We start from the raw sequence: 12,576 nt of genomic DNA on the forward strand, positions 1-12,576 counted from the left end.
ACAAACGAACCAGGAAAAAAATCGTGTTGTATGATTTTCTTCTTTCTCTTTCTCTCTTTATTGCATTTAATCGGTTAACTTGTATAGTAGAATTAATTGCTATATTCTGTATCTTTGCTATACTGTTAATACTCTGATAATATTGTTAGCTCTGTGTATTCATTTCATTATCAGTTAATTGTTGTGCAAGAAACCGAATCTGCCTAAGCTTATTGTTCTGTTTTAATCGATTAAGTCAATTGCGTTAATCGATTATCATCATTCTTTTAATCGATTAAATTGGGGTAATTCAGAATTAAGTGTTGATTTTTGAAAAGCGGATATTCTAACCGCTACACCTATTCAACCCCCCTTCTAGGTGTATAGTAACCACTGATACCTAACAACTCTTTGCATGCGTCTATAATGGCAATGAACTCTGCCTCAGTAGTGGACAATGTAAAACACTTTTGCAACATGGATTGCCATGCTACACTCCTCCTACAAACTTAATCAAGTAACCTGAAGTGGACTTTCTGGAATCAATGTCTCCAGCCATATCAGAATCAGTATAGCCCACAAGTGTAGGTTTATCACCTCCAAAACAAAGCCTTAGACTAGTAGTACCACAAAGATACCTCAAAATTCATTTCACAACATTTCAATGTTCTCTACCTGGGTTTGATAGAAATCTACTAACTATACCGACAACATGTACAATATCTTGTCTTGTACAGACCATTGCATACATCAAACTTCCTACAACAGATGCAAAAAGAACTCGTTGCATATCTGATTTTTCAGCTACATTTGAAGGACATTGTTTAACACTCAACTTAAAATGAGTAGCAAGAGAAGTGCTTACCGCCTTAGCATTTTCCATCTGGAACTTCTGTAACACTCTCTTAATATAGTGTTCCTGTGACAGTCAAAGTTTTTTTCTTGCCTATCTATCATGATTCTTATACCAAGAATCTGCTTAGCAGCTCCCATGTCTTTCATGGCAAATGACTTGCCTAGTTGCTTCTTTAACCTGTCAATCCTAGAAATATTTTTTCCAACAATAAGCATGTCATCAACATACAATAACAGGATGATAAAATTATCATCAACAAACTTTCTAATGAAGACACAATGATCAAAAGTAGTCTTCTTGTAGTCTTGCTCACACATAACAGTCTCAAACTTCTTGTACCATTGTCGTGGAGCCTGCTTCAAACCATATAGACTCTTTCTCAGCCTACACATATAGTCTTTTTTCCCTTCAACAAAAAAACTATCAGGTTGTTTCATATAAATCTCTTCCTTCAAATCACCATAAATAAAATCAGTTTTTACATCCATTTGCTCTACCTCCAAATCAAGAATAGTAGCCAAACTCAATACAATTCTAATGGATGACATCTTCACCACATGAGAAAAAATCTCACTGAAATCAACACCCTTTCTCTGTCTGAAACCTTTAACCACCAATCTGGCTTTATACCTTGGAGATGTAGAATTACTTTCTTGCTTCACCCTGTAAATCCACCCGTTTTCCAAAACTTTCTTCCCTTTTGGCAATTTGACGAATTCAAAAGTGTGATTATCATGCAATGATTTCATTTCCTCTTGCATTGCATCCAACCATTTTTCTTCATTTTCCTTGGCCTCATGATAATATTCAGGTTCTCATCCGTCTGTCACAATAACATAGTCATCAGAAGGATATCTGGTAGATGGTTTCCTCTGCCTATTAGACATCTGAAGTTGAACTTGAGGTGGTCTAGGAGCATCACCAAAATTCTCATATTGGGACATATCATGTTCATCTTCACCAATATCAATGGGAAAATTTAACTCATCTCCAAGCTATTGATCACCAACATAATCATGTTGCTCACCATTTTTAATCTTATTCTCAACTGTATCCAAATCATGTATAGGCGTCCAAAATGGATCAATATAAGACAATCTACTATCTTCCTCGGGTGTAGTATTCTTCATCTTATCAATGTCTTCAATGGTTTATGGTTTGATCTTCCATGAACTTCACATCACGACTTCTAACAACCTTTTTCTGAACATGATCATATAACCTGTAGCCAAATTCATCTTCACCATAACCGACAAAGATGCCTTGCCTTGTCTTCGTATCCAACTTGGACCTTTCATCCTTTGGAACATGCACGAATATCTTGAAACCGAAGACTCACAAAATATCAAACCAAATCTTGTCTGGCACCTCAACATTCATAGCAAATACATGACTAAGATTAATAACATGCACTGTCATGTACAAAGCCTCACCCCAGAATTGTTTATGTAATTTTGCTTCAGAAAGCATGCACCTAACTCTTTCAACCAAAGTTCTGTTCATCCTTTCCGCTAAGCCATTAAGCTGAGGAGTCTTTTCATGTCTAATACCTTGCTGCTTACAGTAAATATCAAACGGTCCACAATACTCACCATCATTATCACTACGAATGCATTTCAGCTTCTTGCTAGAATGTTTCTCAACCAAAACATGGAATTGTTTGAACTTTTCAAGCACTTGGTCCTTTGTCTTCAAAGCATAGACCCAAAACTTCCTTGAACAATCATCAAGAAAAAGTAACAAAGTAAAGTGCATCACCAAATGACTTCACCTTCAATGGACCACAAACATCAGAATGCACCAATTCAAGCAACTCTAACTTCCTTGAGGGATGATGCTTCTTAAAGGATACTCTGGTCTGCTTACCAGCCATGCAATGAGAATATTTCTCCAACCCTGCACTCTTTAATCCTAGAAGTACATCCTTTTTGGCTAAACAATTCAACCATTTTCACTAATATTACTAAGTCTACGGTGCCACAAAGAAGCCTCAATATCCATGGCATTCACATTTTCTTGAGAAACCAAAGCTTTTGTCCAATATATTTTAGAAATTTTCTCCCCTCTGGCCACAACCAAGTTACCTATAGTGAGTTTCTATTTTCCAGAACCAAAATGATTATCATAACCACCATCATCAAGCTATGCATAGAGATCAAATTGAAACGAACATCTGGAGCATGTTTAACTTCTCTCAGCAACAACTGCACACTCATGTTGGTATGCAAACAAATATCACCAATACCAACTACCTTTGACACACCATCATTACCCATATTCAACACTCAAAATCACCAGAAGTGTAAGATGTGAAGAACTCCTTCCTTGGTGTAACATGCAGTGTAGCACCACTATCAATTATTGATATACTCTCATCTGATACAAGATTAACCAAATCACGGTCACGAAGAATAATAAGATCATCACGTAGTAACACAATCATCATCACCATGACTCTTCTCGTTCTGCTTGTCCTTCTTGTCTTTGTTCTCCCTTTTCCATTGAAAAATATTCTTATGTATCTCACCTGCTTTGTGACAATAGTGACACTCCACATTCTTGTATCTGAACTTGGACTTACTTCTTCCCTTTTCTCTATCACCTTTCAGCTCCCTTCTATGACTTTTCCCCTTGTTTTCAGTGACAAACACCTCAGAATGAGATGAAGTATCATGTGTCTTCCTTCTCATCTCCTCATTAAGAATACTTCCCTTTATACTCTCCAAAGAGATAATACCATCAGGGGCTGAATTTGTAATTGAAACTCGAAATGTTTCCCAAGAATCTGGTAGAGTATTCAGTAGCCATAGTCCCAACACTTCATCATCAAACTTGATACCCATTCTTGATAATTGATCAAGGACCCCTTGAAAATCATTCAAGTGATCTGAAATAGAAGCTCCCTCCTTGTACCTTAAATTCATCAAGGAATTCAACAAGTATAATTTATTATTCCCTGATTTAGAAGCATATAAAGATTCAATTTTCTTCCATAAATATTTTGCATTTTCCTCATTAGCAATGTGATTGTAGACATTGTCTTCTACATATTGCTGAATGAAACCACAAACTTGTTGATGTTGAAAACTCCAATCCTCATCAGACTTGGACTTTGGCTTCTCAGTAGCAAACACATGAATATGCAAATTCTTCACAAATAATAAATCTTTCATTTTTTCTTTCCACAAGTGATAGTTGGTGCCATTCAAATATATCATTCTATGTGTATTTGCCTCCATCATTCAAGCAAGTCAAATAACCTCAAACCCCAAAGAGCTCTAATGCCATTCTGATGGAAAATTCAACACAATAACAATGTAAACTCTAATAGAGTATATACATCGGATAATAATTTCCCCAAATTTCTAGAATCTACGAGGAGCAATATTAAATAATGCAGTAACACACAAGGGACACCAGAATTTTAACGTGGAAAACTTCCCCAAAGTGAGAAGTAAAAACCACGGGCACATGCCAGCCAATCAAGCTCCACTATAATAAAATAGGAATACAAGAGTGTCTCTAAAATACAGCACAAAATATGCTCAACAATACGGCATACAACAGAGCAATAAGCTTGAAAATGAGAACAAGAAAAACCAGAAAAAAACCAGAAAAACAGCTGCTGTAACAGTTCCTTTTCTACCACCTCGGACGTCGTTTCACCGATCCAACCATTCATAATGAAGTACTATAAGTTGTGAACCTGATGTCCAAATTTGAGCCCGACCCAACGGTGAACGAAGACGCACTCGCGAGTTTTTCACGGCTGCTCGGAGTTCCTGCGGGTTGAGTTTTCTTATCTTTTCTCATATTTTTCAATTGCCTCTTTTTGCATAAATTACCTTTACTACCTTGTCACATCTGACCCCTATCTATTAAATTAAGTAAGACAAGTAGGCTTTTCCCAATTGGGTCTTTCTCCATATAGGAAGGGAGCCCAAACCCAACACATCTTTGTTGTCCTATTGATTTGTGACACTCTATGTGTTAGAAGATAGGATTGGTAAAAAAAATATTTAATAATTATAATTTCAACTTAAATATTTTTTCAACCAATTAGAGGTAATAATACATGTTGTCATACAAAAAGTAGAAAACAAATGTGCTCCCCATATTAGAAGCACTACCATTAAAATTATCGTGTGGATGTTTTGGCATTGTCTTTAATTTTTTTTGTTAAAGTTAATACTAATTATTTGAATGCATGTAATTTGTAAAGTGTATTAGATATAATATTTTACTCATATTTATAAGTTTTGAAGTATATTTTTATAGTGATGAATATAAAATCCAGAGGTAGAGTGTATAATATATGTTAAAATTAAAATAATAAATATCATCAATTATAAATAGATGAAAATATTAATGTAAAAATTACAAAACTTAAATATATTTAAACAAATAAATGACATATTTAATAATTAATCTATGTGATTTTAAATATTGAAATTATGGAATGATCAATTCATTATCAATGTTGTTGAAGATTTCTTGCTAAATATAAGTCATTAGAGAGTCACTCCTTTATGCATCTTCCATTAGATTACGCAACCTATTTTTCACAATTTTCATAGTTGAAAAACTATTTCGTACAATTGTATTGTTAACTTTAAAAGAATATAAACTAATAGTTAAACAATGTGTCATCTACTTTCAACTCACTTATCTTAAAGATTATTGATTCACTTCAAAAAGCAAACTCAACATTGTTATGCATATAAATGATGTAATTCTGAAGTTGATTATCTAACATCACCAAATCAGATGAACAAAAATCACGTGGATAAATTTTGCAAATTCAACCAATTTTATCATATTAAAACAAGAGAAGAAATTGGTTAGACTCAAATAAAACATACCAAGAAGCAACTATTATTTATCTGGAATTAGCGATCATGAACTTTCTTAAGTTTCATATCCCTAATATTACAAAATAATTTAACACAGTAATGATTATTTGTTTTTCATGAAATATCTCATGTCATTTCAAATTTTCTTGAGCTTATAGAGTTATAATTAAGAGTGTATTATCTATGCATTGTTAATATAAATATTTATACACAGTCACTTCATCACTTATTTGAGTTACTTTTTTCAAGAGTCAATATACGTATTTTATAAGAGTGCAATATCTATATACTGTTAATGTAAAAATTTATACATAGTCATTATATTATCCACCCTTCATTTGGACTATTTTTTTTTGGATAGTCAACCATGATTAAATATAAATGGTGAATGATGCTGTGATAATATATTGAACTTAAATGTGGTGAGTACATATATTTTTTCTCATTTTATAATAAAAAATACATTGTGTATTTGTACACCCCAAAATCCACATAGGATCATCCTGTATGTACAACTAATTCAAATCAAATTGAAACCACGTAGAATATTTAGACTATATTAAATTAAATATCTTAATGTAAATAAATTAGATTATAGTGACAAATTAATTATATGTTTAGATTAAATGATTTTTTATCTACTAAAAACTTAGCCAAAACTTCTCGCAAACACCTAATATTGATAAATGATGTATTTGTTGAAGTAACAGAAAAAGTTGATCCCATTCACACTACATGACATAAAGTGAAATTTATCATGTTGGTAGGGAAGACATGGTTTTACCGGTGAGATATTTATTCTAACATCCAGAGCATTAAATATAGAAAATATTTTTAACGTATTAGATTTTCACACGAATTGCTTAAGCATTATACAATGATTAATAAAACCTTATTATTTATTATTCTTCAAGCCTTTAATTAAGTATGTGATTTTTCACTTAATAAATTGTTCATTCACTTTCAATTTTTTTTTGGTATTACTAAAAGTATCTCTTCACATTATTAGGTAAGAGACTAATCTCTTTCAAGGTTCTTAACAGCTCCTCCCAACAATCAACAAACACATGTTTTATGAAGTTACATTGACAGAAAGATCTTAGATATTTGATGTGCTTTAGTATCTTATTTTAAAGTATGATTTATAGTAAAAAAACATATTTAAGTGAAATTTTAAAACTTTATACTTATACTTTAATTATGTTTTGAATTTGTTATTATCATTTTTATTATTCTTTTGATTATATAAAGTAACACATATGATTATAGAAAAACCTATGCACAAATGTACAAGATCTTTACAAATTTTAAAATATTTTTGAATTTTTGGTATCCTTGGATTCACTGGGTACCCAAGAACCAGCGGATACGTACCTATGCAATTCAAGTCCTAAAATGATAGAATGTGTTTGGCTCTGATAATACACCATCCAGACCCATAGACTCATAGCCATCCCTATCAACATAATTATAGCAGCCAAACAAACATATCATAAGATCTCTCTAGGAAATGCAACACCAAATAACCACACAAACAAGAGGAAAAGGAGAAAAAAAAACAGTGTTATTAAACTCAATCTCAAACTCCTTATTGACTCGGCCATGATACTAAGTCAATGAACTACTGGTTGGACGAAAAAATCATTGGTGGAACCGATTATTTGGTTTACATTAAAAATTATGAAAATTCACAACTGAAATTTAAAACTTTATACTACAAATTTAAAAATATTACTATCATATAAATATCTAATCAAACAACTGAAAAATGTTTTACTAAAAAATATCGCATTTGGAAACCTAATCAAAACAATATATGTTTTATACTTTAATTACAAAAAAAAAATACAAATAAATTTTAAATTTAATTAAACAACTAAGATTTTACTAAAATATGAGCTAACGAATAACAAAAAAGTTGAAAGCATTCAATTTTTTTCTATTCCAAAATGATATCGTTTTAAAAAATAAGTTTTAATTGATTCGGCTAGTCCAACCGCTTAAGTCATTGATTTTAGACTTAAATCGACCAAGTTGAATCAAATCATCCCAATTTTAACATAACCAAGTAGATGAATTATTTAAATTGGTCAGGTGTCTCATTCACGATTGAACATGTAGAACTGATTCACTACATGTACCATTAACTGTGATTGGTCAGGAATATAATTAATTATTAATTTTTTAACTTAAATATATTTTTTAAACCAATGACAGACTAGTGGTACATGCAATGACACAACTTGTGAGACAGTAAATGTGCTCCCTTTTTATAGGGTACACATCTGCTGTCCCACAATTTGTGACATTGCATGTACCATCAACTGTGATTAGGGAGGAAAATAATTAATAATTAATTTTTTAACTTAATATATTTTTTCAACCAATGACAGACTAGTGGTACATGCAATGACACAACTTGTGAGACAGTAGATGCGCTCCCTTTTTATAGTGTACATATCTGCCGTCTCATAAGTTGTGCCACTGCATGTACCATCAACTATGATTGGTCAGGAAAATAATTCATTATTAATTTTTTAACTTCAATATATTTTTTCAACTAATGACAGACTAATGACACATGCAATAACATAATTTGTGGGACAATAGATATGCTCCTTTTTATGGGTACACATTTGTTATCACATAAGTTGTGTCACCACATGTATCATCAACTATGATTTGTCAAGAAAATAATTAATTTTTTAATTTAAATATATTTTTCAACTAATGACAAGTTAATAATATATGCAATGACATAACTTATGAGATAGTAGTGATGGTCTCTTTTTATAACACTAGAAAAACTAGAACCTAATCCACACAAGAACAATAAAAATCCTATAAAAGGACGGTCATATTCCGGTCCAATCACATAGACATTACCAATATAACCGCTTTAGAATCTAATTCCACACAAATGTTTATAACTCCTATATCTCTGCCCTCCTATATCCTCACCCTACGAGTGACATCAAATGTTATGGAGTACAAATTAAAACAAAGATAACATCCATAATTCCGTTTTTACCCGTGAACAAACCAAAGTACCAAATTCCTAACCTATAGTGGAATCCAGAAATGAACATCCTAGAACCATCTTAAGAAAGAATGGGTGGAGTGGAGAAGAAAGAAAGTTCGTACTCTAGTTGTACAATGATTCATATTCGAGCATGCCTTTTCTTCAGGAGAACATGATACATCATAAAGATTAACATTCTTTACTTGCATGATTGCTTATTAGGCAAAACAAATTCAGGCCAAACCTCGGTATTGTTGGAAATTTAAAGCTAAAAGCCTAAAACACTCACTAAATTAATTTGTATCCATGTATTAACATATTCATGTATTAACAATTTCATAAATTTGAAGGTTCCAAGTATTTAACTCTGTTAATAGGAAAATCAAGGGTCTGTTTGTTTAATATTTTGGACAACTGTTTTCAGTTTTAAAAAAAATTAAGAAATTGGCAGCAATGTTGAGTAAAATTCATTTTTAAAACATCTCTTTTTAGGGGAAAAGTTAAAAATAAGGAACAACCTGTTTCCTGTTATATTTTTATTTGTTTTTCTGTGGCAAACTTGTTCTGGTAGTAGTGCATCAATTCATCCATAAAGATTAAACCATTGTTTGACAGTTGACTTAAGAACCTCACATTCTTATGCATGCACTTCACTCTAATTCTGATTGAGTAAAAGCATTGTGATTTGAGTAAACAAAGACTCTAATGTTTTTGGGCTAAGTTCGTTATATTACAAGGGTAGTCATCAAGAGGCACCATGTCTATAAATACTATTGTAGCTGTGATGTTCAAGTATGTCAAGAAAAAGAAAAAGTCCAAGTGAAAAATGAGTTTTAATTTGTTACATGCTATCTTACATGCAATGGAAACAGATCAAGAAATAGGGAATTTTAAATCATACATGCAAAATAGTTGAATGTGCCATTAATTTCTTCAGTTATAAGATCAGAAGAGTATTATATTTACGTATGTTACAAGAATATGAAGTTTGCCAAAATTGGATTTGATGAAATCAGCCAGAATAGGTAGACTTTCAGCATTAGCCACATCAAGCTGATGAAAAAGTACAAGGTCATATAAACCTAAGGCTTTGAGTTTTTCCAATGCTTCAAGATCTCTCTTCTCATCTCTTGCTGTAAACACCACTTTGATCCCAGCTGAAGCCAACTGCTTAACTATCTCTAATCCAATTCCTTTGCACTATAGTTACGTCGTACCTACTTTATAAGGAACCGATACATAGTACAGAGAATGGTGAATTTGGTACACGATATAAGTAAATGAGAGAATTATGTATGAATGGAATGGAAAAAAGTGAATAAGGAAAAGGGAAGTAATAAAATGTAAGAGATGATAATGCAGCTAAGATTTTGAAGATGTTGGTGCAAATGTGATACCTTTCTGTAGCTTCTCCCATTTTCTTTTTTTATATATTTTTAGGGACTATTCAATGTCGTCTTAACCTTTTTTTCAAACTAATTTTAGGAATTAATTCGAAAAAATGATTTATTTAAAATGACATCTAAAAATTCAATTTAGTGGGATTTATTTATTATATATATATAAATATAAAGGAATTGATTTTATTTTAATGGTACAGTAGCATCAATTTTAAATTCAAGTTATTTTATTAAAAAACAATAAGAATCATGATTAAAATTGATTATATCCACTATAAAAGTGTGAAGAGGTATTTAAGCTCTGGGTCAAGCATTTTTAACATCAATAAGTTAAGGATTACTAGATTATTGTCTCCGTCATTGTCTATTTGTCATTATAATGTATAAAAGGTGAAAGACAAAATGTAATCTTGTTCATATAGTTTAAATTTTGTTCAATAATGGTACATGAATACACCTAAATAAAATATATGTTGGCTTGCTTCGATTCAAAGGTGAAAATCCTCTATTTCAATTATTTATTCATCACATATTCACTCAACAACTTCTCTTAAAACACATTAAATTGTTTTTATCTTCAATTTATTTCCACCACCATACCCTACGGTTACCCCTTTTTCCCTAGCTTTACACTATATAATTTCAACCAATGACAAATAACCATTGTAGATTTGTTCAAATCACATGTTGCATCACATGTTTTCTTTCTAAGTGAAAGCCATCATGCTTCAGCATCAATAACTCACTCAAATGTTCCACAACTAACATTAAACATTCATGTGATCCTGTCCTGGTTATTCACTTCAGTTAAATAAGTTGATGTCACCAAGATCTTGAACTTTGAAACAACAACACCATGTCCATAATCTTCACCTTCAAGCATGTGAAGTTCCATTGAGAGTTTCATTTCTGAAGAGGACTCACTAAATACATCTTGGTATAGAAGTAAGGCATTTTTATGTTATAAAAAACAGTACGTTAGAGTCATGGTGCAGATTTAGTGTCTCAAACAATTACAATAAATTCTTAAGAGACATTGCCAAAACAGCCACATAAAAGCATTACCCTAAGTATAAATTCTCTGCTTGACTTATTGAATCCAGAAACACAGTTCAGTATAAATATCAACCCCAACTTTGTCAATTCACTATCTGTATTGCAACTACAATTGAGTGTGTTTGGGAGTTTGGATTAATAGTATATTTTATCTGAGAAATCATATCAGATACCTTTGTTTCAATTTCAAATAGGAATTTCAGCTGGGTAGCTTTTTCTGCTATTCTACCTTATTGCAAAGACTAAAATAGGAATTTTCACCATAAAACTCAAATAAGTTTCTTATTCATTGCAGCATACTTTTGATCTGATTTTGTGTGGACCAGGTAATTTCTAAAAGGGCATGTTTACTCATTTATAGGGGAAGGGAAAGCATATGATGAATAGTCTAAAGTCATTTGATAATGCTCTTAATCATAGTTACATGGTTCAAGCTACAGGTTCCACTGTGTGGTTTTAAATCTCGGTCCGCTACTTCTACAAATGCCGATTTGCTGAAATCACCAGAATCGCATGGAGAACACAATTGTGGCTGCATCGACTGCGGATACACATGGTTGCCTGAAGCATCAAAGTTTTCGAAGTTTCCTACCAAAACCTATTTAAAACCTTGCTTGTAAAGCATCATAATACTATTAGAGTAAAAGCAATCATTAATGTCATATGTACTCTATTGTAAGTGGAAAACATTAAAATAATTGAAATGAATGCAGAAAAACCTGATGCAATAAGGAAGACTAATTTTATGTTCTAATTGAAGAAAACTGTTATAAATTTATAATGTATAGTGCAACCAAAATCCAAAGAACCGTTACCTTAAAAACATGAGCTCGACATATACCCTCCTCGGTGGAGGATTCACATAATAAGATTAATATCTTCCGACACGGTGTCCAGTTTTGTCAAAAACATTCGGTGGCCAAAGACAACATGCAAGGAAAATTTTGACCTAGCTCTATGTCAAAAACTATCATGACCTTTGACAGAGAGCTGTATGTCTCTTTTCCTCCATGCATGCTGCTTTGGCCACCAAAGGACAAACTGGAACATGTCCAAGCCATCCGCAGCAGAAATGGTGAAACACATAATGAGGAGGATACAGAAAATTACTTTGGACATTTAGTGATGAGAATATTATCACTGAATAGGTACATTTCTTTTTCTCTTGCTGTGAAGTTGTGATTAGGCATGGCTTAATTTATAACCAAGTTTTGTTACCACGACTTACAAATGTAAAAATTAAAAATGTTAATATATTAACTGATCTTTATGAAAATAAGTGAAAGATCAATGTCAATCTGAATCTTATCACATTCAGCATATCACAAAAGTGGTTCAATCATCTATTAGTAGAACATAAAAAAAGAGACGCAATTTTATAAAAGGTAAGGAAGTTAACATTTTCTTTAA

The 12,576-nt window shown here is 32.0% G+C and overlaps 1 protein-coding gene across 1 annotated transcript in view; it reads right to left on the minus strand.

The window, feature by feature from the left end:
- LOC109356958 ((+)-neomenthol dehydrogenase-like) overlaps window positions 1-12,327 on the minus strand; it is a 20,525-nt gene extending 8,198 nt beyond the window's left edge. Inside the window, exons 1-2 of the transcript XR_002108808.1 lie at window positions 11,982-12,327; window positions 10,504-11,764 (exon numbers count right to left, since the gene is read on the minus strand). The gene's annotated coding sequence lies outside the window, so the exon portion shown is untranslated. Of the gene's footprint in view, window positions 11,765-11,981 lie in introns of the transcript that reaches the window.

This window comes from Lupinus angustifolius, chromosome LG09 (assembly GCF_001865875.1).
Source record: "Lupinus angustifolius cultivar Tanjil chromosome LG09, LupAngTanjil_v1.0, whole genome shotgun sequence".
In the NCBI taxonomy this organism is placed as follows: domain Eukaryota; kingdom Viridiplantae; phylum Streptophyta; class Magnoliopsida; order Fabales; family Fabaceae; genus Lupinus; species Lupinus angustifolius.